The 26,520-nt window shown below is 37.7% G+C and overlaps 2 protein-coding genes across 11 annotated transcripts in view; one reads left to right on the forward strand and one right to left on the reverse strand.

The window, feature by feature from the left end:
- The window catches only part of LOC126382225 (tRNA (adenine(58)-N(1))-methyltransferase non-catalytic subunit TRM6), a 460,488-nt gene that overhangs the window by 42,937 nt on the left and 391,031 nt on the right, over positions 1-26,520 (forward strand). The gene's annotated exons all lie outside the window — the stretch shown is intronic.
- LOC126382227 (innexin shaking-B) overlaps positions 1-26,520 on the reverse strand; it is a 196,873-nt gene that overhangs the window by 12,597 nt on the left and 157,756 nt on the right. The gene's annotated exons all lie outside the window — the stretch shown is intronic.

The following is a 26,520-nucleotide window of genomic DNA, read 5'->3' on the forward strand; positions in this document are numbered from 1 at the left end:
TTTAAGATAAGTTTTGTCTTTTGGTAAGGACATTGCAGGCTGAATCACCTGATTGTCTGAAAAAGTAAGGTTATTCCTTGCTTCGAAAAGCACCCCGGCTACTAGCTGTAAAACACCTCTATCGACAAAGAGTATACCCCATACCCCCTCCGGTTGTTAGAGGACTAAAAGTTACAGAGCTTTTAAAAAAGGAAGAGTAAATTTAAATTCACACGGTGCATGATAACGATTCATCATTTTTTTTTTGACGTGACTTATTGTATATTTGCCGCAGATGGCATTAACTACTTGGCCGGACAAATGGGGAGCGCTGAAGGCTCTCACCCGGTATCAATATTTGCATGATTTTTTTGTAGATGCATTATATGCTGCAGGCGTCTTCTTACTTCTTCTTTCTTCTTGTCTTCTTAAGCCCGACCGCCTGCGGCGATCAATTATACATATTTAAATGGTGTGCTCACATGCCCGCTATGTGCGAGGATCTTTTCCAATAACACATACATACATAAACTCACGCCCGTAATCCCTAATGGGGTGGGCAGAGCCACAAGTAATCAAAGACAACTTGCAGCCACTGTTGATACGAAGTCCAAAGATGGATATGATGAACCTTATGGTGATAAGGGATCAGCCTATCGCCCATAACATTAGTCCAATAAGATTAACATTAGTCTTTTCCAATAAGATAGGCTATATAAGCCACATGCGAGCGAATGAACGTCGGAGTTGAAGCAGTCGCCGTAGCCGAAATCGGCTGGATCACATCATCATCATCACTTCTTGGGTAGCAAAAAGTAGTTTCAATCTTCTCTTTCGATCGTTTTTTTCACCACAAGAAACGTAGGAAGAAACTGTATTTATCATTAATCATTATAACATAGTTAGTAGTAATAATAATCGTGTGTACCGCATGTGCTAATATTCTAGCTACAACGCGTAGCCGCGACCTAATAACGGACCTGTTTATTGCGCGCGCGCGACCATCGCCAACGCTTCCCAGAATCATGCGCGGGCGGCGATGCTATTAAAACAGAGACAATTTCACACAAACTAGAGAGATTGTAAAACATTTTGTGTAAGAAACTATTTATAAATCGATTAAATGAACTTTATTTTCAATTAATGTTTTTTTTTACGTTTACCTCTCCTCTTTGGAGCAGTCGGGTAAAAAGACTTTAATTTTACAAGGGTGTTACCTACTCTCACATTTAACTCACAAAGTTAGAATGTTGTCAAAAATAATTTAAAAGGAACATATTTGCGAAAACTACAGAGTTTTTATTTAAAATCAGTTTTTTGGCCGCGACTTATGGTAGTTTCTTCTAATGGCATTAACTACTTGGCCGGACAAACGGGGAGCGCTGAGGGTCCCAGTTGTGCGCGAACGTTGGCTCGGCGCGTCGTCTGATTGGATTATGTTTGCAAGACCTAATCGACTCTAGGTCGAGAGCGGCATGCGCTGAATGAGGGAAATCGTATCGGGAATATAATCTGTCTGACTAACGCTGATGAGGAGAAATGGCAAGAATCTCAACAGCAACAAGAACAAGCACTACACTTTATCTATTTGCAATATCCTGGTATAGAATTGGAATCACTGGAACTTCTCCAACGTGTGTCCAATCGTTAATCTCGCCGCGGTCGAAGCGGGGTGGGATGGTAAGCATTTTAGTGAGGAGTGGCTGACTATTATGACTTAACCCCCTATTCCCAGTAGTTTCACCGAGTATTCTTACCAGTTGAACTATTTGAAATTTCCTTTCCAACGACTTACTGGTAGGACATAATTCTCAATAGTACTACTCGTATGTAGACCTAGGTAATTGATAGACAACCTACGTAGTGAACTTGAATCACAAAGTTTCTCAATAACATAAAATTAGGATAACAACAATACCTTTAAATGGTTTTGTTTTAATTGAATTTGTAAGCATTCATTGTATAATTATAGTTGTTGGTACTCCGAATTAATAAAATAAAATAAATAATAATAAATATTGTAATGTAAGTAATTTATATAATGTACCTACTCTTGAAATATTCGTTGACGTGTAATATTTATTGTGAAGAAAGAATTGAATTGATGAAATCGGTGCTAACGTATCTGAATGAAAGATGGTGCAGGACAAACACGTCCGTTGATCACGTTGTTTAGATAACAGATAACCATCAAATCAAAAGCGAAACAAATATACTTTAATGCACAGAACTTAAAGAACATTACTTATTCAGTAAAGTTTTACCCCGCTGCGCATAGAATAGTGTATCGTATAGAACGGACAAATTCCGCCCCGCACCAATTCGTATCAGTACTGAGCTAGATTTATTTCACTCCCCGTTGGCGTTCACTTTACTTTAAATGGCAGCAAGCCGTCAAAGAGTAATCAAACCTGATGTCAGGGTTATTGAGCCGTCATAGGCCCCTAACATTGTCTTGTAACGACTACCTACTGCCTAATAGTAGCCAGGACCCACTGTTTCACGTGCCCGAAGCATGGATGATCTTACTTTAGGACGATGGGGTGATCAGCATCCATCTCCCTAGCATTATCCCGTTTATCACAGGGTCCGATACCTAACCTGGAGATTTGAGAGGTCAGGTCAGGTGGGGTGATCAGCATGTCCTAATTAAACTCATCATCATCATGAATTTAAGAGCCACGCTCTTGTCGGTGTAGCATTTTCCATTCCAGTCTATCAAAGGCCAATTTCTTGACTTCCCTATAAGACACGACGATAACCTTTTCTTTAATCTGTTCCATGTAAGCTCTTCTTGGTCTTCCCCTTCCTCTCTTTCCTTCTAGCTTTCCTAACCAAACTAAGTAAAGTGATTTTTGTGATTATGCTCCACTGGGACTCCAAACTCGGTTCATTATGAATTACGGACGAGACTTTATGTGTCTACATAACAAAAACACGAAATTACCGGGCATACCGTCAAAATAACAATCACTTTATGGGCTCATTATGGCATTCCGTGCTAGTAAGGCGTGAAGTTACACGAAGAACAACCATTTCGCGAGCCATTGCCTACTCGCCGTTCAAGGTAGAGAAACAAAATTCACTAACATGGCACCGACAGCGGTCAACGCCGCTTGTAGCGGGTTGAGTTGCGAACTGTTTGCGACCACTTGTACCTACTCCATTTACATTGCCAAGAAGTGAACGCCGAGGCAAATCAACTGATATAAATGCGACAGTAACTCTATCTGCTACTCATCATCATCAATTTAAGAGCCGGTGTCATTGTCGATGCTGCAGAATTTTCAATGCTACTTTTTTAGGGAAACATAGGGCAGGGCAGTGGTGTTTTTTATTTTTAGGGTGGTGGTGTCTGCTACTACTACACCTCTAAACTACTGAACTGACTTGATTGAAAATTGAGACTCTGGGTTCTACAAAGATAGATTAGACCTTGAGAAAAAATGTAGGTTTGTATCCGAGAAATACAAAGATACGAAAAAGGTGGGAAAAATAAAGAACGCGCCGCTGGAGGCGCGGCAAGTCAACAATATATAAAAAATATTTAAAAAAATATTGCACATTGAATAGTTTTAAGTATTTCTCTACTAAATAACATAAAATAAACAGCCTGCATACGTCCCACTGGAACAGGGCTCTCCTCGATCAACCGTAAGGGGTATGGAGCATACTCCAACTCCAACACGTTGGTCTACTGCGGGTCGGTGGTCTTTTTCGGCTGCTAAAATATGCTTATGCTTTGTTTGTATGCGTATGTTTTTATGCTTTGTTGGCACACACAACCTAGTACATTTTACACTCCTCCAGCTTGGTGTAATATGCTCCGTACCCCCTCCGATTGACTGAAGGAGTCACGTGCCCAGCAGTGGAACTGTTTATGTATGTAATCGTCATACACCTTCAGCAAAGTCAAACTCTTGTTCGATTTATCCGCTTGGCACTTATAAATTGCACGTCCCACATTAAGATTTCACCGGTGACCCAATATTCCGCCTGGCTCGTGCTTTTTCAGGGTCAGACTACAAAACATGACTCCTATTGTAGTACAATTAATAGTAGCTAGTACTGCCCACACTATTATTGCTTGATTGGCGACCGCTGAGTTATAGTTTTGTGACTAATTAGTGCTGATTTATTAGCTTGGCCGAGTAGATTCGTTACATTGTGCGATGCTAAGATTAAAGCGAATTTATAGCCGTCGTGTTACTAAGTGGAAAATTGTTCTAAATGCGCTTGAAATTGCAAGTGTTTAGATGTTAATTTGTAGATGTATTACTTTTTAATTAAACGTAGGGGTAATAGGAATATCAACGTTAAGCTGTTGGCCCCGGCTATTAGCCGTAAAAACGCTCCACCTACCCACTGTGTAGCAGCGTGGTGGATTATGCTCCATAACCGCTCCAGTTGATTGAAGGGAGGCTTGTGTCCAGCAGTGGGACGTATATAGGCTGTTTATGTTATGTCATGTATTTTTCGTGATCGTTTGCAACTATAAGGGCAATGACAAATCCTATAATTAGGAAATGGGTGTCTGTTCTGGTTGGACCTAGTAAGGTTTCAACTAGAATAGACTATAAATATGTAAACTTTTAAGAATATAAGGTTGTTTAATTTGATACTAACTTTCTTTAAGTCTTTCAATAACACATGTATGAAAGTAAGACTGATATAAATAAGTTTCTTTTCCCCCAGGCCCCCGGGTCATATTTTAAGATTTTATGCCTTGTTCGCTAAAGAAACATGATTATAATAAATCACGTCAAAAAAAGAAGATGGAACTCGGAAAGACAAGGCACAAAAAAGCAGAGCAAGACAATCTTGAATGTAAAGACTATTGCTCCTACCAGCTTATTAATAAATTATTCTTCTTCTGTCGTGTGGGTTGTGCGGTGGATTACCAACCCCATCAACCCTGGTGTCAGGGTTATTATTGAGCCGCCATAGGCCCCTGAAACGACTCATGTAACGACTACGTACTTACATCAGTAAGTAGTAACCGGGACCAACGGCTTGACGTGCCTTCCGAAGCACGGATCGTCTTACTTTTGGACAATCAGGTGATCAGCCTGTAATGTCCTAACCAAACTAGGGATCACAAAGTGATTTTTGTGATTTGTCCCCACCGGGATTCGAACCCGGCACCTCCGGATCGTGAGCACAACGCCCAACCACTGGACCACGGAGGCCGTAGTAATATTTTGAATAATTCACTGTTCTATTTCACTGTTCGTCACAATATTTTGGTACCTGAGTTCACTGCCAAAAGTCAAACCTAACTCAACCAAAACATCTTGAAACTTGACAACAGGATTCAAAGGCCATTAACCGTGCAAAAGTTCGCTAACCTCTCCAACTTCTATCATTCTAAAAATAGATCTACAATATTTGGCAGAGATATACGTCAAAAAAATTCAAAAGTCGTCCTTCCTGGGATTTGGTAGCGGAAAGTGTAGCGTCCGGGAATGCAGTAGACCAAAATGCAGTGAAAAATGTCAGTTACATAAGACTAGTGCTACAAAAATATGTAACAGTAATTCAAAGAGACAGACGATTCTCATAAATGTTACAGGGTAAGAGGTGTCAGGTACACACGTTAAAAAATCTTATAAAAATATAGGTAGGTACGGTCACGAGCATTAAAATGTATACACTTTGGTACCATGTCACATTAACTTTTTTGACAAATTGAACTGTAAGTCTCACCAAATGTCAAATATGTTAGTGCGACAGAGTCCTAAAGTGGGTACATTATATTGCTCATGACTGTACGCCTGTAAGTATATTTGACATTTGCTGACATTGCGCACTTACTTTTACATGCGCAAGTGTCAAATTGCAATATTGCCTGTTTAAACCCCTATTGTTCATTCTGAGACGGATATGACGACTTTCATGGCGATAGGTTAATAGCCCCGGATACTCCATACAAAAATCTTATTCTTACTGAGTGCCGCCTGGTAAAGCCATGTCAGGGGCATTTGGCGGCTCAATCATTACCCTGACACCAGAGTTGATGAGGCTGGTATTCCACCTGACAACCCACTCGATAGAAGAAGATTATTATCACGATGACTTCGGCAACGTCTTCCATTAGATACATACGAGTACCTAAGTTTGAAATTCTTAACTGTGACATAGTTAGTTGTTTGATTCAAACACCTTACTAGTAAAACATAACCACCTATTTCTACCATCATCGACCATCAAAATTTTTATGACACTGCACACGTCGTCACCATCAAAACCCAACTAAACGTGATATCACAACCCACACAATAAGAAGAAGACCAGTCCGAGAGAAGAGGTTCTATAATGAAATGAAAATTTATTGCAATAAATGTGGTAAGTATATCGATGGAAGTAAAGCTTACAGCGCTCAGCACATTTAGTCATGTTGTGACATACAATAATAACTAAGTACTTACATAAAGTACTGAAAAATATTACAAAAACACTTATCTATATAAGAAAGAAAGAAAAAAGAAAAAAAAAACCTATTTATAAACTGAAAAACTCACTTAAGCTATAAAACTGCTTCCCCTTTAACCACTTTTTGAGTTGGGATCGAAACTTTAGATGGGGTAGCTCTTTAATATGGGACGGAATGACGTTATATGTTCTCACACACATAGAATGACAATTTTTATAATAAATTGTAGTTCTAGGAGTAAACTCCTGTCTTAGTTTATTTGGATTTCTCACTAAGTATTCGACCTAAGCGCAGTGTTAGCTTCATAACTGTTCTTCAGTGCTCTGTGGATGCAATATTGCAGTGCATCCAATGTCCACATCCATCATCACGGGGGTTTATCTCGTGTGATTTATTCCTCTGTCGGCGACTGTCATTGCTCGCCGGTTGCTGCCCGATACCATTGACTTTGAATTGAAATTGTACGATACGTTAGCTGCAGGCCGAATAGTCTGGCCAGCTTAGGCGATTCTCACACGGCGCGGATTTTGTAGCCGTACAAAACACCAATTGGCTACTTACCAGTTTTAGGATACTTAACTATTAAAATACAAACTTTTATTTTATACCTCTTATAATATTTTATTTTCTCGATAAAGCTTTAATAATGGAAAAATACAATATTTTTCTTCATTAATTTTAAAATTGGCGCGGTTGCCCAACCGTTTTCGCGGCAACATCACATTTCAATAAACAAAGGAACTGTCAAACAGTATTGCATGAAAACTGATAGATAGTTTTTGTTTATTTTATGATATGTGACATCATACGAAGCTTAATCATGGCCGCCCGTGTTTCGGGTCTTGTATTCACAGATAAAAAAACGCATTCTTATTTTGTAAAAACAAAAAAAAAAACTGTTATAACTAACCGACATATTTTATTGTTACAACTTACTTGACAGTTGTAACTGTAAATGTTAAAATTAAATGCAACTATTAAGTATCAATAGTCCGTGTCGATAGTGCATTATGCGGTGTTAAAGTCATACTAAATAGTAACAAAAATAAAATATTTATTTAAGTAATTCCATTTATGCCGTAAAAAAAAATTACAATACAAAAATACCATACACCACACCCTTCGTCTAATTAGTATTGCTACAAGATGCGTTTGTATAATGTGCTATTCAGAACATTACTGCTATTTCTTGATGTTACTTATCGTAGATTACTTATTCTAGACCAATGCCATGCGATTAAATACTCCTAACTTTGCATAGATTATATAACTTATTTATTCACCACAATGGTATGATGACAGCAAGACAGATGTACCTACTGGTTGCAGGTTGCACACATCCTGCAGTAATTTGTCAGTCATACGACACATGTTCTCTGCTCTATGTCTTCCGGATTCTCAATACTGGAAATTGTACAGTCATGAGCAATATAATGTACCCACTTTAGGACTCTGTCGCACTAACATATTTGCATGAAAACATAATATAACTGCGGTAAGTATTTCTAACAATATATTATTCAATTTATAGCACTATAGTTCTCAAGTTGCCATGCCATATGTTGCAATGGAATACGGAAGCCATAGACTAACACATGTGAGTACTATCTCTGGGAAATTATTGCAGGATGTCCGCTAATAATTTGCTATGCTGGTGATGGTTGGCACTTACCTCCTTCTAGTTATGAATTGCACTTCTTACGTAATTATCTCTAGCTGCAGATATCCGAGTGGGAACACTTATTAATTATTTAATATTCGAACACTACATGGTTGAGTGAAGGACTTTTATTGTGCAGTGCAATCAGTATTTAGATTTACCACTCTAGAACGAATATATATTTCTTTATAAATATAAATATATTTCATTTCATTTCAATAACAGACTTAAAAATGAATTTGAAAGTAATCGTAACATAACATAACTCATGACTACATTCCAATTGGGGTAGTCAGAGGTACTTTTATCGCAAGATGAACTAAGTACCCACACCTCACCGAGCTTTCTGTTAGACTAACGTGATAGGTGTTGAGCCGTATCGCCGTCTATAATGGTCGAGCCAAGTGTGGTAGCGAAAACTGCACTTAAGGTAAATTAATAACTCATTGGAATAAGTCCGGTACCGGGGTTTGAACCGGCGTACCCCGTGTGAGAAGCAAGCCGGTGTTTATAGTATTAATTAATTTCTAGATTATAAAAACTAAAACTTTGTCATTGTAAATAAGAGTTTTATTATTATTTTATTTTATGATTGATTCTTATGTAATTGTAGATGCATGTGTAGCATAAATTTGCATGCTTACTTGTAAGCTGAAAACACGGACTACTGTATACAATAACATCTGTAAATACTGTTTTCTGGCGAATAAATTATTCTATTCTATTCTATTCAAAAATACAGGGTGTTTATGTATGGAATTGAAAATAATTAAAAACAAAACTCAAAATTTCATGAATTTTGCGACGGAAAATTCCACTAGATATTAACTCAGAATCATGGTCTGAATCATCCCTCTCAGTATTCGTTACGATGTCAAAAACACCCTGTATATAACATTCGAGTATATAGGGGGTATATAAGAATGTAGGTATATATGTGTAGGTAACATAGTTTAACACTTTAAATCATCATTTTTTACATAACAAACGTCTCAATCGCCTAGAAATACTGCAGCTTCTCACAACCTGTGTAGCCGGGGCAAAGAAGCTGCAAGAAAAACCTCGGCACAGGGCCCTAGGCCTTCTTTAAAGAAATGTTCCACCTGAATACCATACAGGTTACCACTGCTTCCGCACTGTCTATCATATTTGTCATAGTTTCAAATCATCTATAAACGTACCTACCTTCGCTGTCATGTCAGTCGGAAATATTAATGGTAGGCAAAAGCAAAACACATGTTGTAAACTCAGTCTACAACATGTGGTTTTCTCTTTCATAAATAACTTCAAACGCCGTAACTTAATATCACGTTTAAAAGTTTGGATTTAATGGTGATGACGTGTGCCAGTCATAGAAATTATGATGGTCGATGATGGTAGAAACATAACCACCTGGTTATGTTTTACTAGTAAGGTGATTGAATGTCAAAAGAATTAATGTGACATGGTTTCAAAGTGTATACATATTAGTACTCGTGACCGTACCTATTAGAACTCCGCAATTAAACCGCACGTAGAAGCGTAACGTAGAAGCCGCACGCGCCGAAGTCATCGTAATAATAGTAAAAATACTTTATTTTAACCTTTCTCTATGAAATCGTATGCAATGCAACGTTATAAATAAACGATGCATGCGATTTACATCTTCTTGTTATAACTTTTAAATTATAGGCACTTTTAGTCGCTTACTTTTCGTATTTTCTTGTACTTTTTAATCAGTGATGTTGACATCATGTAGCCATAATGAAATTAGGTAATAATTATTGTCATTAATTTTATTCACATAATAACGCTTTGTGACTTTATTAACTTTATTTGATTGTTTTTATTTTATTTTTTTTACTGTTCTCGTACATATTATTTTATTACTGATATATTGTTATTATTTTTTTTGTATAATTTTCGACACAATGTAAAAATTGTTCAGAAATAAATAAACTTGAAACTTGTTATACACCTATCCGCGACCCGCGTCGCGTCTAGGGGCGCGTTCACCTTTAGTTACAAACATCGCCAGGCATGTGCCTAGCACGCCGTGAGTCGCACGATGGTCCCACGCATTGCTATGTAAACATGCGCAGCACATGCCTCGCCACAAATATGAAGGTACACACAATACGCATTGGCGCTTTTTGCACTCTGTAATGTGGAATGTTGTAAATAAGTAAATTACGAGGCGTGCGGCGCATGGCGTACGGGCACATGCCTCGCAATGTTTGTACCCGCCTCTATAAATTCAAAATCTCTGGCTTAATTTCAGAACTGTGACGAACGATATTAATCCGTGGTAGCCCAGTTGGTAGAACGCTTGCTTCTTACTTTGAGGCCGCAGGTTCGAATCCAGCACAGGCCTAAACCAATGATTGTCGAATTTGTTTTCAAATTTATGTTTGGATCATAAATGTTTATCACGTGCTCAGCGGTGAAGGAAAACATCGTGAGGAAATCCACATTCCCGAGAAAAGCATATTCGGAGATATGTGACCTACCCTATAGTGCGCTGGATTTCCCTTCGCGGGTTGGAAGGTCAGACAGGCAGTCGCTTCTGTAAAAAACAGACATGTCAAATCTACAGATTAGGTAAACGGACTCTGTGAAAAATGGGTTAATGCTAGGTACATTATGAATTTGAAGAAATTACCTATTTCGTAGCAATTATCTTTGGGATGAATGTGATGCCTTTTATAATGACAGTTATCAATATGTCTGATATAGTTTTATCTGTAGTCAAACATGTTTGAAAGCCCCCAAATTTGCTACAGTCTCGTTACTTTGATGCATCCAGCTGTGCAATATCGATTCTACTATACCTATAGTATTCTTTCTTAGGTCCAAGTTACAGTACAGTCTTCTTCTTCTTCTATCGTGTGGGTTGTGAGGTGGATTACCAACCCCATTAACCCTGGTGTCAGGGTTATTATTGAGACGCCAAAGGCCCCTGACATGCCTCATGTAACGACTACTTACTTACATCAGTGAGTAGTAACCGGGACCAACGGCTTAACGTGCCTTCCGAAGCACGGATCATCTTGCTTTCGGACAATCGGGTGATCAGCCTGTAATGTCCTAACCAAACTAAATCACAAAGTGATATGTCCCCACCGGGATTTGAACCTGGGACCTCCGGATCGTGAGCCCAACGCTCAAACCACTGGACCAGGGTGGTGGACGCTCCCGCAGAATAGAAGAAAGAGGTTGGAAGGGCCAGGTGAGTGTTTAACGCGCGCCATACAAGTATGAGCAAATAGTTCATACTTCTTTGAACTCCACTTGCCCGCAAATTTTACGACGCACGGAGCTCCGCGATAGTTCATTAAAAGGTCGTCTTGTGCATTATAAACTGCAGGGCAAAAAATCAAATATCGACTATGATGCAAGGAGGTCAGGACAGCAAGTGAATTGGATTGATACACCATTGATCCAAAAGGGTGTAAGTACCTAGGTGAAGCTCATATAATTTTTGCTCTACTGCCACGCCGGACTGATCCATAATATAATTATTTTTCAATCTACCCGCGATTTAAAAGAATATTGCCTGTTACCACAGCTCAAAGGGAAACACGACGTCAATTAATATGTTTTCCATCAATAGTTTTGGATAAAAGAAAAATAACGTTTCATGCTGCTTGTACCCCGGGAGTCTCTTCTTCTATCGTGTGGGTTGTGAGGTGGATTACCAACCTTATCAACCCTGGATATGTACGGTCACGAGCATTAATATGGTACCATGTCACATTAACTTTTTTGACAAATTGAACTGTGAGTCTCACTAAATGTCAAATATGATAGTGCGACAGAGTCCTAAAGTGGGTACATTATGCTCATGACTGTACGACAGGATACAAGTATGAAGGATGTACAAGGAGATGCTTGTAAAGAGCTTATGAGTTTTGCGCCCGTGGTCCCTAACAGGGTGGGCAGAGCCATAAGTAATCAGAAGATAAGTTAATGAAGAACCGCGTTATTTGCGAAAATCAGCGCGCGTGCTTGTGGTCTTCCCAACCCTAACGGTGTTAGGGATGTGACCGATCCGTGTTAGGGGCGTGAGCTTGCGTACGTTTTGTTTACGGACAAAAAATAAATATTTTGGCATCTTGTCGTACATATCTCCTTGTATAGAGTTTATGAGTTTTACGCCCGTGATCCCTAACAGGGTGGGCAGAGCCACAAGTAATCATAAGACATTAATGATGAACCGCGTCATATCTTAAGATATAAATACGAAAATCGGTCGCGTGCTTGTGGTCTTCACAGTCCAAACGGTGTTAGGGACGTGACTTGCCGTGTTAGGGGCGTGAGCTTGCGTAGGTATCTACAGGGTGTTAGTGACATCGTAACGAATACTCAGAGGGATGATTCAGGCCATGATTCTGAGTTGATATCAAGTGGAATTTTCTGTCGCAAAATTCATGTTATTTTTTTAGTTTTTTTTTTTATTATTTTCAATTCTATACTTTTGCGATGGAAAATTCCACTTGATATTAACTCAGAATAATGACCTGAATCATCCCTCCCAGTATTCGTTACGATGTCACTTACACCCCATACAAGTACATACAGTAGCCATACAAGTAGGTATGGGTGTTAGTGACACTGTAACGAATACTGAAGGGGATGATTCAGACCATGATTCTGAGTCGATATCAAGTGGAATTTCCTGTCGGAGAAGTCATGAAAATTTTAGAGCTTATTTAAATTATTTTCCGTTCCATACTTTTGCGACGGAAAATTCCATTTGATATCAACTCAGAGTCATGGCCTGAATCTTCCCTCAAAGTTTTCGTTACGATGTCACTAACACCCTGTATGTGTATTTGACGTTTCGTTTACGGACAAAAAATAAATATTTTGGCATCCTGTCGTTCACGTTTCCTTATAATAAGTTTACGAGTTTTGCGACAACATCAGTGAACAGTGTTCCGCAGGGTTCTTTGTTTGCTTACTCTGCCAGTCGGCTGTGTCAATTTCGCGGAAAAAAGCAATACGCGATATATTTTTGGGATGTTCATTTGCATGATGTTTTATTAACTCAAACTCGAAAATATCTTTATTCAATAGGTAACATAGTTGCACTGTGAATCGTCAATATTTTACCATTACCAATAGCATTTAGCAAAAGTTTTAGGCAGACGAGACATTCGACAAAAAAATATCAATATTTACTTGACTTATCATATAACCTACTAGCGACCTGCCCCGGCTTCGCTCGGGTGCAATGGTGAGGAAAAAATGAAATTATTTACGACATCACATTAAAAACCTCAAAAATAACAGTATTTTTCCACTATTTAATGAATGTTATTATGCATATAAATCACTCTATATATTAAAAAAAAAACTGCATCAAAATCCGTTGCGTAGTTTTAAAGATTTAAGCGTACATAGGGATATACGGACAGAAAAAGCGACTTTGTTTTATACTATGTAGTGATGCCTTTGAAACTACCAATCAATCACAATCAATTGAATTCGGTGTGTTATTAACAAAACCTATAAAACCAAAAAAATGTTACTGCTTACTTTTGGTAATTACCGAGTTAAGTACATCTTACCGTCGGACAATCAGATGATCAGCCTGTAATGTCCTAACCAAAATAGATATTACAGTAACCCCACCGGAATTCGAACCCGCACGCAGATCATGAGCCCAACGCTTACCGCTGAGGATCTTCCCCATTTATATCCGACTGCGGCAAAGCAAAAAGGAGGGTTATGTGTTTGCTCTACTGCTTGTCAAGTTCCATAGCCACTTTACCGGCATGTAAATTGTATAAGATAGACTAAAATTTTATCATTACTTTTCCTAAGATAAAAATATATATATTTTATATTATAGATAAAAGTATTTTTTGATAAATAGATCATACTAAGGTTTTTAGCTTTCCTTTGATAAGACGGATCTACTTGCATGAGTCGATATTTGACTTATTTCCCTGCATGTATAAGACGACCTCTTGATGTACTATCGCCGAGCTCCGTGGGTCGTAAAGGTTGCGGACGAGTGGAGTGCAAAGTTGAAGTATGAACTATTTGCTCATACTTGTACCGCGCGCTTTTCACTTGGCGCTCACTCGGCGCTTTCAACCTCTTTCGTGGTAATAACCGAACAAGCAAGAAATCACTGCATCGCACGCACAATTTACGTCTATTTTTAGCGCCCGGGCACGCGGGTTATTTCGCAACCGGTCCCATATTTCTGCAGTTATCTGATCCAGCATTGTTCCTGGCCGACGCACAACCCCCTAGAGACCAGCTCTAATCCTACTAGTGCTCATGCAATATGTGCCGCCTGTATGGAATATCTGATAGCGGAGATAATTTGGAGGGAATCGCAGAATCAATCGGCCGCGGCGAGGGAACGGGTGAATCGATTTCGTTCTTGTATGTTAGAGATCGATGTGTGCGATAAAATGAATTTGTTTTGTAACGTGTGATTGATTTTGTTATTTGGACTGTTTATATGCGGTTAGTAGGTGCTAACATTTAAATTAAATTTTAAACTACGTATAAACATTTTATAGAGAGATTGTTACGTACCTACATTATAATTAAGTTTGAAGTTAGTTATCTACCTATTACGTACGTTATTAATGCTTGAACTTGTCTTGTTTTATGTTTTTTCCATTTTTGTTTTACTTTTAGCTTTTTGAATAAGCTTTTTTTATCTATTATTTAATAGATATTCAAAATTCAAATTCAAAAATATCTTTATTCAGTAGGTAACATAGTTACACTTTGAATCGTCAATTTTTACATAACGAACGTCTCATCCGCCTAAAACTACTGCAGCGTCTCACAACCTGTATAGCCGGGGAAAAGAAGCTGCAAGAAAAACCTCGACACAGGGCCCTAGACGTTCTTTAAAAAAATAAACTATATGTATATTAGTTCATTGATGTACGAGTGAACATTTGTAATTACTTTTTAAGACCTTTTCTCATGTAGGTAAGTGACTTTATGTATTGTCTTTAATAGAATAAAGTATCTCTAAACCTAACATACGCTATAGCCCTGTTCGGAGAACGCATGACTTACAACGTACTATCACCGGTTCGAATCCCGCCTATGGTTCTAAACCAGTGAATTTGATGTTTTGAGTTTGAATTTATGTTTATGTTTAGGGCTACAAAGAGGACATACAACGCTGCTCCACTGCGGGTTGAAGGTGTCCCCTAATCAACCGGATAAAAATCCCCAAAAAACATGAGTTTGTTTGTAGAGTAATTTATTACCGTATGACCACTTCATCCCCCAGACAATCTTCAGGGGAAGTGGCACGTGATCGCACATAATGCAGCCAGGAGAGTAAATGACACAGTAAAACGACAACAGTGGGTACACTGCACACAAGTGACTGTGTAGCGCGAATCTGTGCCGTGTTTATCAAAACTTGCAAGTCTACACGTCCACAAGCTACAAGTTACTCACAAGTACGTGTAAATTAAAAAAATAATAATAAAAAAGTCTATTTAGGTAAAATCTACGACACACATATACATTTACATCATTAAAATATACACATTAAATTAATCTTTAGTTGGAAAACATAAAGGATACTTAAACACTATTACTACTAATACTTTTTTTGATACTTAAACATAATTACGTTTAAGTATCAAAAAAGTAGAGGGATTGTAAAATATACTTGTAAAATAAATATTGACACTTGTAACATGTAATTTACATGAGTAGTTTTGATAAACACATTATTGTAATAATGAAAATTTTTACAAGAAGATTTCTTGTAATACTAGTAGATTTTCCTCAGCCGCAACTCGATATCTTTCGCATTAGTATAATTAGTAAGTGTTTGCCGTTCGGGTACCGTACGCGGGCAGGCATTTTTTAACAAGATGAGAAACATTCTACGAATAAATAATTATTTATTAGGAACCATTAGCTCTCTTCATTTGGCCGGCCAACTACGAATAAATAATTACTCTTACTGACTTATTATTTATTCCTAGCCGGCCAAGTACTAAATACGAGGCTAATCAAAAACAAGAAGAAACAAAAGAATATAATAAAATGTCATATTAAAAAAGGATAATATGCCAATGACGTCGCTCCAAGGAGCCAGTCGTTAACACTCCCCAATCGCCAGCCGCGGAAACCAGAAAAAAAAAAGAAAAAAAAAATACTGCCCAAGACAAAAAGTCAAGTGTTTGGAAAACGCATGACACATTGTAGGATCACGGGTTCGAATCTCGGGATCTAAACCACTGAATTTGATTCTATGAGTTTGAATTTATGTTTAGATCATTGATTTCATGTGGTTTCCAGCGATTGTGTCCGGTTAATGGCAATAGGCTCGTGGTGTCAACCCCAACATTAAATGTATATTGTTATTACTATGACAACATTTGTCTCTTCACGTCCAATTTTCTTGTACAGTCATGAGCAATATAATGTACCCTCTTTAGGACTCTGTCGCACTAACATATTTGACATTTAGTGAGACTTACAGTTCAATTTGTCAAAAAAGTTAATGTGACATGGTACCAAAGTGTATACATATTAATGATCATGACCGTACTCAATTCAACTACTGTATCATATTGTTTGTACGAATTTTAATTAATTATTTGAGTTTTGCAAGCCTCCGAAAACCAGCCCTCGCAGCCACTAGGAACTTTACACCCTAATGACATCGAACTAAACATACCTGGTGACGAGTGAGCGTATATACTATGCACCTCTGCCTACACCTGCGGGGATACCAGCGTGATGTTACGTTGTCGTGTTAAAATCACCAAGATTTTTATATTCAGTGTCCCCACTGTTATTTTTGGACTATGGTAATGTAATGAAGTTATTATGTGCATAATTATGGTAGCCGCCAACTGAGCAATGACGGTAATTACGTCCCTTACATTCTTGAAAAGTTCAGCGAGAGTCAATGAACTTGCGTTGTTTAAGGTGAGAATTTGAATTTTATAGCGTCTTCGAAAAGAGAAAGGGATCGCACGCACCATATTCTTCGAATTACTAAGGTATATTATTTGCAAGCGATCTTACAAAGAAAGTTGTCATCCCATTAGCATTATCCCGTTTTTCATTTCAAAGGGTTCGGTTACCTAACCTGATGATTTGACAGATCCGGTTTTTTACAGAAGCGACTGCCTGTCTGACAGAAGTGACTGCCTGTCTGTCCGCGAAGGGAAAATCAGCCCAATAGAGATTAGGTCACATACCTCCGAAAATGCAAAGAAAGTAAAAACTTTATTTAATTTATGTAAATTAGGTGTATTTATATCTACGTGAAAGGTATTAATTAATACAGAAATTTATATAGGTCCAGGCAAACGTTGTTCTGCCCGATCGCAAGGTAACACTGTGAAAACCTAAACCATCCATCATGGTCCACTTGGCACTCAAAAAATATCATCAAAATCGGTCGAGTATTTTTTCAAACTATACTTCGTCCCTGACGTCGCAAAAAGACGTATCTGCAATTTTCTGCTAAAATAAATTGTGTCTTATTGACAATAACATAAGGTGCAAATCAGATCCGCCAAAAAATTGAGATACGTCACTTTGCGACGTCAGGGACGACTTATTTATAGACAACACGCTTGGATTCTTCTATGAGTATTGTGATATCGTGGCGGCTATCGTCTATTTAATAATAAGCATTAGCCATTAACATGAAATAATATTTTTTTTTCTGTCAAAAGATTGCAAAACGCTTTTAAAAATTCTAGGAGAAACAGGCCCCCTGCAGTAATACATTAGCCGAGTTAGTCGATCGGGTTTCACTAATGAACGCACTAATTCCACTCATTAGCACGCAGCTTTTTCAAATTAACACTCTGTGTACCTATTTCTAAGCTGCGAAGAAAAAAGAAAAAACTTTGTACTTACTAGCCTATACGCCTTGCCAAATCGAAACGAATGAAAATGGGATCGATATTAAGTTGACGAAGTTCCGTCACAAAAGTATGGAACTGAAAATAATAAATAAAATCACTAAAATTATCATGACTTTTCCGACAGGAAATTCCACTTGAATATCAACGCCGAATCATAGTCTGAATCATCCCCTTCAGTATTTGTTATGATGTCACTAACATCCATACGCACTTGTATGGCTACTTGTACGTATTTGTACGAGGTGTAAGTGACATCGTAACGAATACCGAGGTGATTCAGCTGATTATTCTGTGTTAATATCAAGTGGAATTATCCATCGCTAAAGTATAGAACTGAAAATAATAAAAAAAACAAAAATATATCGTGAATTTTGCGACGGAAAATTCCACTTGATATTAACTCAGAATCAGGGTCTGAATCATCCCCCTCAGTATTCGTTACGATGTCACTAACACTGTATAGTCACTTTTAAAGATCCACGCACTTTATACATAGTAAACTATTGTTATTGTTTTTTACTTTATTTAATATTTAATCACGTATCGACCCGTTAAATATAGTTTACTAAATATTTATATTATAATAATAACATTACACGGCCTCTCTGTGGTTCAGTGGCTGAACGTTATGCTCACGATCCGGAGGTCCTGGGTTCAAACCCGGTGGGGACAAATCACAAAAAAACACTTTGTAATCCCTAGTTTGGTTAGGACTTTACAGGTTGATCACTTGATTGTCCAAAAGTAAGATGATCCGTGTTTCGAAAGGCACTTTAAGACTTCTTCCCGGTTACTACTACTGATAGAAGTGCGTATTCGTTACATGAGTCATGTCAGGGGCCTTTGGCGGCTCTATAAACCCTGACACCCGGGTTGATAAGGTTGGTAATCCACCTAAATAGGAGATAGAAGAAGATTTACAAATATTAGTTTAATTTTACTAACACTTGATTACATTTTTTGTTACTAAGGCTATGGATAATTTTTATCTGAAAAAAAACCTGTCAACCTAACCTGTGGCTTAATAATAATAAATAATAATAAATAATAATAATAATAATAACCTGCCTGTTGTCAAATAGGTACCTAGATTTTTAATAAAATACACATACATGCATACCCATTTCATTTTTTATAAAGGCTCGACGCAAATGGAATTCCATAGTCACTGCTTACCCCGGTGGTATATAGGCGTGAGTTTAGGTATGTATGTATGTATTTGTAATAAAAGAAGCTAGACAAAGCGTATGAAAATAGCAGAAAACCATTTCCAAGACTACTTTGGCCAGTTTTAATGTAACAATAATATTCATTACTTTGTACTATTTACATTTAAAAACAGTTGTAGTCGAGATGGCTTCAATAAGTGCTTTCATAAGGAGCCATATTACGCTTAAGGAGGTCAAAATTAGGTTAGAGTTGTCTCGCCGAATGCTAAACAGCCGATATTAAGAACTAACATTACCCAGAGAGTTACTCAGGGACAAAGCCATCGGGATCCTCTGGGTTTCGTTATTGAGACGGACTCAGGATTTTGGTTTTGAGCTTAGCTTAAAATAGCTGGTGCGATAGGTTTGAAGAAAGTAGAAATTTATCAAGTTTGATTTTGGAATTTTCAGGGCTGAACTTAAATGTCTTTTGTTGGTTTTTTAACTTATCCTTATATCAATAAGTACATGAGTAATTAGGTCTAATATTATGACCAATATAAAAAAATAAACAAAAACAAATTAATTAATGTGGAGGAAGCAAGAGAAGTATGTCAGATTCGAAGCAAATGGAATTCCATAGTCTCTGCTTACCCCGGTGGGAAATAGGCGTGAGTTTATGTATGTATACAAAAAACGATGCAAAATCACCGGTTGAAATTAAATAAAAAAAAGACATAGCTAACATAAAAAGTGCGATTAAAAAATCGCATCAACTTTTAGTCGCACGCGCAGTCGCATAATCGTGGCCGCGGCGCGCGGGACTCGCAATCGGCCGGCATTAGCATGTTGTAGAAATTTGCATGGATTCCGCATGACTTCCTGCCGGCTAATAAAAACAACGCTCGTGCCAGAATCAAGACTAATACCGACGCTACAAGGAAAAGGAAGGATACCACTAGGGCTACGTATCGCTAACTTAATTATAATAATAATTATTATAATATTATTCAATTTTATTTGTTATATATTTTTTGTTTTTGGGCAAAAAGCAAGAGGGAAACCACCGCTCTATTTTTCCCTAAAAAGTAGCATGGAGGATGCTACACCGATAAGAGCGTGGCTCTTAAATTAGTGATGTGATGATATATTTTTTTACCATGTTATTTACTTTACTTAGGTTCATTTATGTTTTCTGTCCGTAAATATTTTTGTAAAATAAATAAACAATACCTAATTATTATTAAAATAGTCATAAATTTAATTTATTTAATTAATTAATTAATAATATTTATTTATATATTTTTTATTTTTATAATATTTTTTTTATTTTATTTATTTATTTTTTTAAATAAGTAAATAAATAATTATTATTTTAGTCGCCAATAATAAGCGTACGGGAAATCTCCGCCCCGCAGAAAAGAGAAGAAAGATCCACATTGAATGCCCTCTGGGTCTATCTACAGTCTTAAATGGCCGTACCTAAGCCGCTAAGGAGATGATGGAGAGTGTGCGAGATCTGTGTCTCGCTTGTATTTACGCGTTAGGGGGCACACGGTAAGAATGTATTTTTTGTAAATAGGCCACATTTAAGCAACTCGTCTAAAAAGTAATACTGTAATTATACATTTGGGCATATGATAAGTGCGTAATGTCAACAAATGTCAAATATAATTGCTTCAATGTGGCCTTTTTAATCGCCTTGGTAAGATTGATTTTTGTATTGTTTATTTTGAAGACTGGCGCGTAATTTCGACGCACATTGGATAAATATTCGAATTTTTCAAATAGGTAAACTTGGGAATCCATATGCGATTTACGAAATATGATGGCCGCGACACCCCTACCCTTGTACTAGCTTAGTTTATGTTCTCAGCTCCAGTTTATTGAGTGCCCTCTCTGCGTATTGCCGAAATAACGATGTTTATTCATACAGCCAGATCTCAGGATTACTTCCAATACGTTTATTAGTCAAATTGAAAAATTTCGACGACATTATTCTGGATTATGAATTTATTATTATGGATTATGAATTTAAAATATTTGAATAAAAAACTTTTTCTTCTTTTCCAAGAAGATGAAACTCACTTTATAAATTTTGCGCTACGTATAACTTCTGTCACACAATATTTTATCTACTAAATGTTATTTTGTTTCTATTTGAAGAACGTTTTATTCAATGTAAGTAACTGAATAAGAACGAACAAGGAGTCTTCTAGTTTTGGCTATTCATAAAATCATAATGCATTTAAGCGGGGGTCGGTTGAATATTAAATGTTTATTGTCCTAAAGTCTACCTAAAGTAGACATTCCTACCATGAGGTTCCTAATATTTGCTCGTCCTAATATTCCATAGTCCTAATTATTTATTTTCTTACTTCATGATACTTAATTGTCCGGCAAAAAGAATGTTCAAATAGTGATCGAGTGCTACCCGTCGAAGTAGATAGTGTTTCATTTGCGCATACATTTTATAGCTTTCATCCCTCGCTACACGGCGACCGTTCCGCGTGCTGCGCGAATTATATCCAAGGCTTTAACCAATAGTCATATAACGTCTATCCACGTAGATAACATGCGCTGCGTCTATGGGTCGAAACTGTCGATATAATTCGCGCCGCGCGCGTTGCCATCGCTGTGCAGAGCCAGCAGAACCATAGAGTATAAATAGAGAGAAAACATTGTCATAAAAGGGTCCATCTGATATGAAGACGGTGTTTTTATACCCTCGAACACTAGGATTTTTTTGCTACATGAAACTGGCTGATTATAATCTCAATTAATATCCTTTTCTTCTCTTTTATTCTATTCTGCATCTCTTTTAATCATGGCTATCGTCACGATGATGTTCGACTATTTATATATCTTAAGACAGCACTCGATTGATAGAGTAATTCAAATACTCCTTTCTAACAAATAAGTATATTAATAGTTTTAAATAATAACTGATCGCATATCTGCGAAGACCTGCCAACCCATGACTTCAACAGTGTTGCCATAGCAACTGTGAAGTATAGGTATAATAACAACGGGAGTGTTCCCGATTCTGACATTCAACGTCACAATGTTTACATCGACAATCCGTCAAGAACAAAGAAATCGCTCTCAGCCAACCTAGATACGGAACCGTTGGCCGAGTTCCGAGCAGGTATCGTGTCGCAAGCGCAGGAGGTGTTCATAAACAAACAGCGCAAGTAAAACAATACCTAATATTAGCCGCCTGCGCACCGGCCCGTTTCACAACTTTTATTATCTGTTTTAATGACCTTTAAAACGGACGTTAATCAAAACGGAATCCGGAATTTTGGGTAATCAAAATATTCGGGTGATACGGTTCAGACCGCAGGAATGGGTATTTGACGGGTCGGAGGCTGCTCTGTCATTTGTGATCGGAGATTTTGTTTTATCGCTTTTAAATAAAAAAGTATGTATGTGAAAGGTATGAGTACTGTGATGACGATTGACAGAGATGAATGGAAGAATACATGTTGTCCCGAGTGGGACAGGGGCAGGAGCATAATGCTTTTAAATAAAAAGTCCAGTAGTCCAGTGGCTGTGCGTTGGGCTCAAGATTCGGAGGTCCCGGGTTCGAATCCCAGGGACATATCAGAAAAATCACTTTTCTGTCCTTAGTTTGGTCAGGACATTACAGGCTTACCACGCGATTGTCCTAAAGTAAGATGAACCGTGCTTTGGAGGGCATTTCGGTCCCGGCTAATCTTTACATAAAATGTAATCCTTTATATAAGCCATGTCACGGGACAAGGCGGCTCTAGTATAGTAACTCACCTGACAGAAGAACACAAAAAGTTAGAGACAAAAATTAACAAGTCGAAAATATGCTTGAAATTATACCAAGCACACCATCAATCCCTAGACTAAACATAATAAAATTCAAATCATTCATAAAAATAACAGACTAATAATTTTGACCGCAAGTATATAACTCGACTTTATTGATGGTTTAGTCAATCATGTCAATGATAGATTTAGAAAACACAGTGATCGCCAATATAGGTGATCGCCAAAACGTTTCCAATAACAAGTTTCGAAATGTACGCTGATCGAAATACTTTACAACACGCACGCGGCCGAGGGAATAAAACCGCGGCGTAGAATGTACGCTTTGATGTAGATCGTGTCATTTTTATTGCTTAAGTGAACTATCGATGGATTAGTATGTGAAATATTATCATAAACAACATTTTATATAAATATTTAATCTAGCGCTTGACCGCAGGAATGAAATAGCCTAGAGAATAACCGTGCCAATTTCGCAATCAGAACACAGAAGGAAATTAATAAAACACAGTTCTTCGAAATATAAATTTTGTCAGTGTTCCACGTAATTTTGGTCCAGGTCAGAAGGAACGAGTAAGTTCTATCATCAGGCCTTATATATCAAGAAGCGTTATATTCGCTATTATTTCTAGACTGTGACTCCACGTTGAGCCGAAAAGACGTTAATAAAGCACATCTTTTAGGCCAAATATAGCTGCAAGTTTTTCTGAAGATTTATGGACTCTACCTGAATAATGGATTTCAATATCCTTCAACAACTACTACAATATAATATTTACCTCCCCACAAGAGTCGATTAATTGTTTTAAATATAAACTCTCTCAAAACGACGCCTTGAGCCGAGGTTGACCACTTATTATTTTTATATTTTAGTTGGGTTAGTTTTTCGCTTTTTGTAACAGGTCAAGTAATTAATGCCATCTGAGGCAAACCCACAATGAGGTTAGGAAAAAATAACAATATTACCAATAACATTACCATTTTTTTTAATTTATTAGGTTTACCAACAGAAATTAAAAAAAAAAAAATATTTTCCGTTGGTAAACCTAATATACCTAACAAAGTTTAATTTTATACGAAATTTTATAATTCCTCTTCCCAAGAACATTTTGGAAATAAAAATCCTTGTCTCAACATTTCCGATGGAGTCACGATCCCCAAGAATGAGGGGACGACGAGCGAAGACATTATCCTCAAGGCCAATTCATTCACAAATACTTGCGCGAAAGCTATTGGAAGTAGTTTCGTTTCTCTTGATAAATAAATCTTGGATTTTTTTTATTAAGACGACGGTTTAAGGATAACGCTCACTAAAATCCTTCCGCATCGGACGATCTGTCTATATGTATATTTTCAATTGAATATGGAATTATAACGTCGTGTCTTATAGGGAAGTCAAGGAATTGGCCTATGGATAGACTGGAATGGAAAATGCTACACCAACAAGAGCGTGGCTCTTAAATTGATGATGATGGAATTATAATCCGTATAGCAAGACAGATAAGATCGATTTATCTTCTGTTAATTTGAAAAAATACAGTGACATTACGCTCCGAACCCTTTTGATGACTTTATAGGATTTTTTCAAATAATACATACATACATACATACATAAACTCACGCCCGTAATCCCTAATGGGGTGGGCAGAGCCACAAGTAATCAAAGACAACTTGCAGCCACTGTTGATACGATATCCTTAGCTGGATATGATGAACCTTATGGTGATAAGGGATCAGCCTATCGCCCATAACATTAGTCCATCATGTTAGAGGACACAATCCCTCTGTCGGTTTTTACGACATGCCCGGGAAGACAAGCAGCTGAATGTTTTCTACGTAAACGTACGTACGTACGTTTTTCAAATAATAGGGCAAAAATTTACTGGATCTGTTCTGGGTGAAAGTTCCAACAGTGCATACGATTCAAATCTGTAAACGTTATCAGCATTAAAGGGACTCTACGTAGAAAATAAGAAGTTTAATAAAATTTTAAGAAATTGTAATGTTGTGTGGAAATATTGGCTTAAACGTTGTACCGGGTGAGAGCTTTCAGCGCTCCCCATTTGTCCGGCCAAGTAGTTAATGCCATCTGCGGCAAATCTACAATAAGTCACGTCAAAAAAAAATGGCTATATTGCCTATAAAATGTCCATCATGTTTAAAGACAGCATAGTTTCTAATTCCTTATTGGATCCTCGATATTTATATATATCTACAAACAAGCAACCTTCTATATATGTTTTTATCCATCAAGAACACATTATAACAATCGTAACGACACGTTTTCAAAGGTAATTGCACAAAAACCGCGGCGGCAGCCGCAACGAGGTTTGTTAGCGCGTCGGCTCGTTTATGTGTTTGTTTAGAAAATATTTGCTCGCCGTATGTACGGGTAATAACCTGCATTGTAGGTGAGCCGCCGGCCACTATTTATAGCCACTATGAACTCGATCCAGCTAGTGATAAGCGGGATTAAACTTTGATTCTATACGCAATTTACGCTGAGATTATAGACGGAACATTATTAGTTGAAGGCTAGTTTATATGGGGCAGAAGAGTTTTGATTATAAAGTTTATCATAACATAGCGCCACACTTGTATTCCCTAAGAGGTAGGCAGAGTGTATTAGTATTATACTGCATTGAGGAGCTCGGTGGCGCAGCGGTAAACGCGCTCGGTCTGCGATTGTTGAAGTTAAGCAACCTTCGCAAAGGCCGGTCATAGGATGGGTGACCACAAAAAAGTTTTCATCTCGAGCTCCTCCGTGCTTCGGAAGGCACGTAAAGCCGTTGGTCCCGGCTGCTTTAGCAGTCGTACTTAATAACCATCAGGGCCCGCGTGATGGTTTAAGGCCCAATCTCCCTGTCCATCCATAGGGAAGGCCTGTGCCCCAGCAGTGAGGACGTTAATGGGCTGATAATGATGATGCACTCCTCGCCAGCTGTGATTATCATCCCGTTAGAGAGAAAACCACAAGTCACAATCGGATGGGATTGTCTGTAACAAAATCTCGCAATAGACAAGCTAGTTTCAATCCAGGTAAATACTCGTGGTCTTCATTTTCACCTGAATGAAATTAATTCAAAGACATCGAGGTTTTGTTGAAGAAAATTTCATCAGAATGAGATTTTTCAAATCACTTTGTGAGACTGTCCTTTGTTTGGTAAGGACTTTTCAGGCTTGAATCACCTGATTGTCCGAAAAAGTAAGATGATTCCGTGCTTCGGAGGGCACGTTAAGCCGTAGGTCCCGGCTATTAGCCGTAAAAAACACCTCCGTTGATTGAGGGGAGGCCTGTGCCCAGCTGTGGGACGTATATAGGCTATTTATGTATGTATGAGATTTTTCAAAAAGGCGCATAGCCTTACTATAATGAAAACATCGTATACAGTGTTGTATTTTTACTTTTGTCTCATTTCAGCAGCTGTGTTTGATTTCTATTCCTAGACGGGTCAATGTAGAACACGAACTTTATTTTAAAAGCTTCGATTTTTTCTTCACCATACTATGATGGTTTCGTATTCGTAATTAAATTGGCTATTTACCTGTATCAGTTTTATAATAAGTATCATCATCATCTTCATCAACCTACAACTTGCCTCCTTTGATGAGCACAGGGGGGTTAAA

The sequence above is a fragment of the Pectinophora gossypiella genome, chromosome 3, assembly GCF_024362695.1.
Source record: "Pectinophora gossypiella chromosome 3, ilPecGoss1.1, whole genome shotgun sequence".
NCBI classification, from domain to species: Eukaryota; Metazoa; Arthropoda; class Insecta; order Lepidoptera; family Gelechiidae; genus Pectinophora; species Pectinophora gossypiella.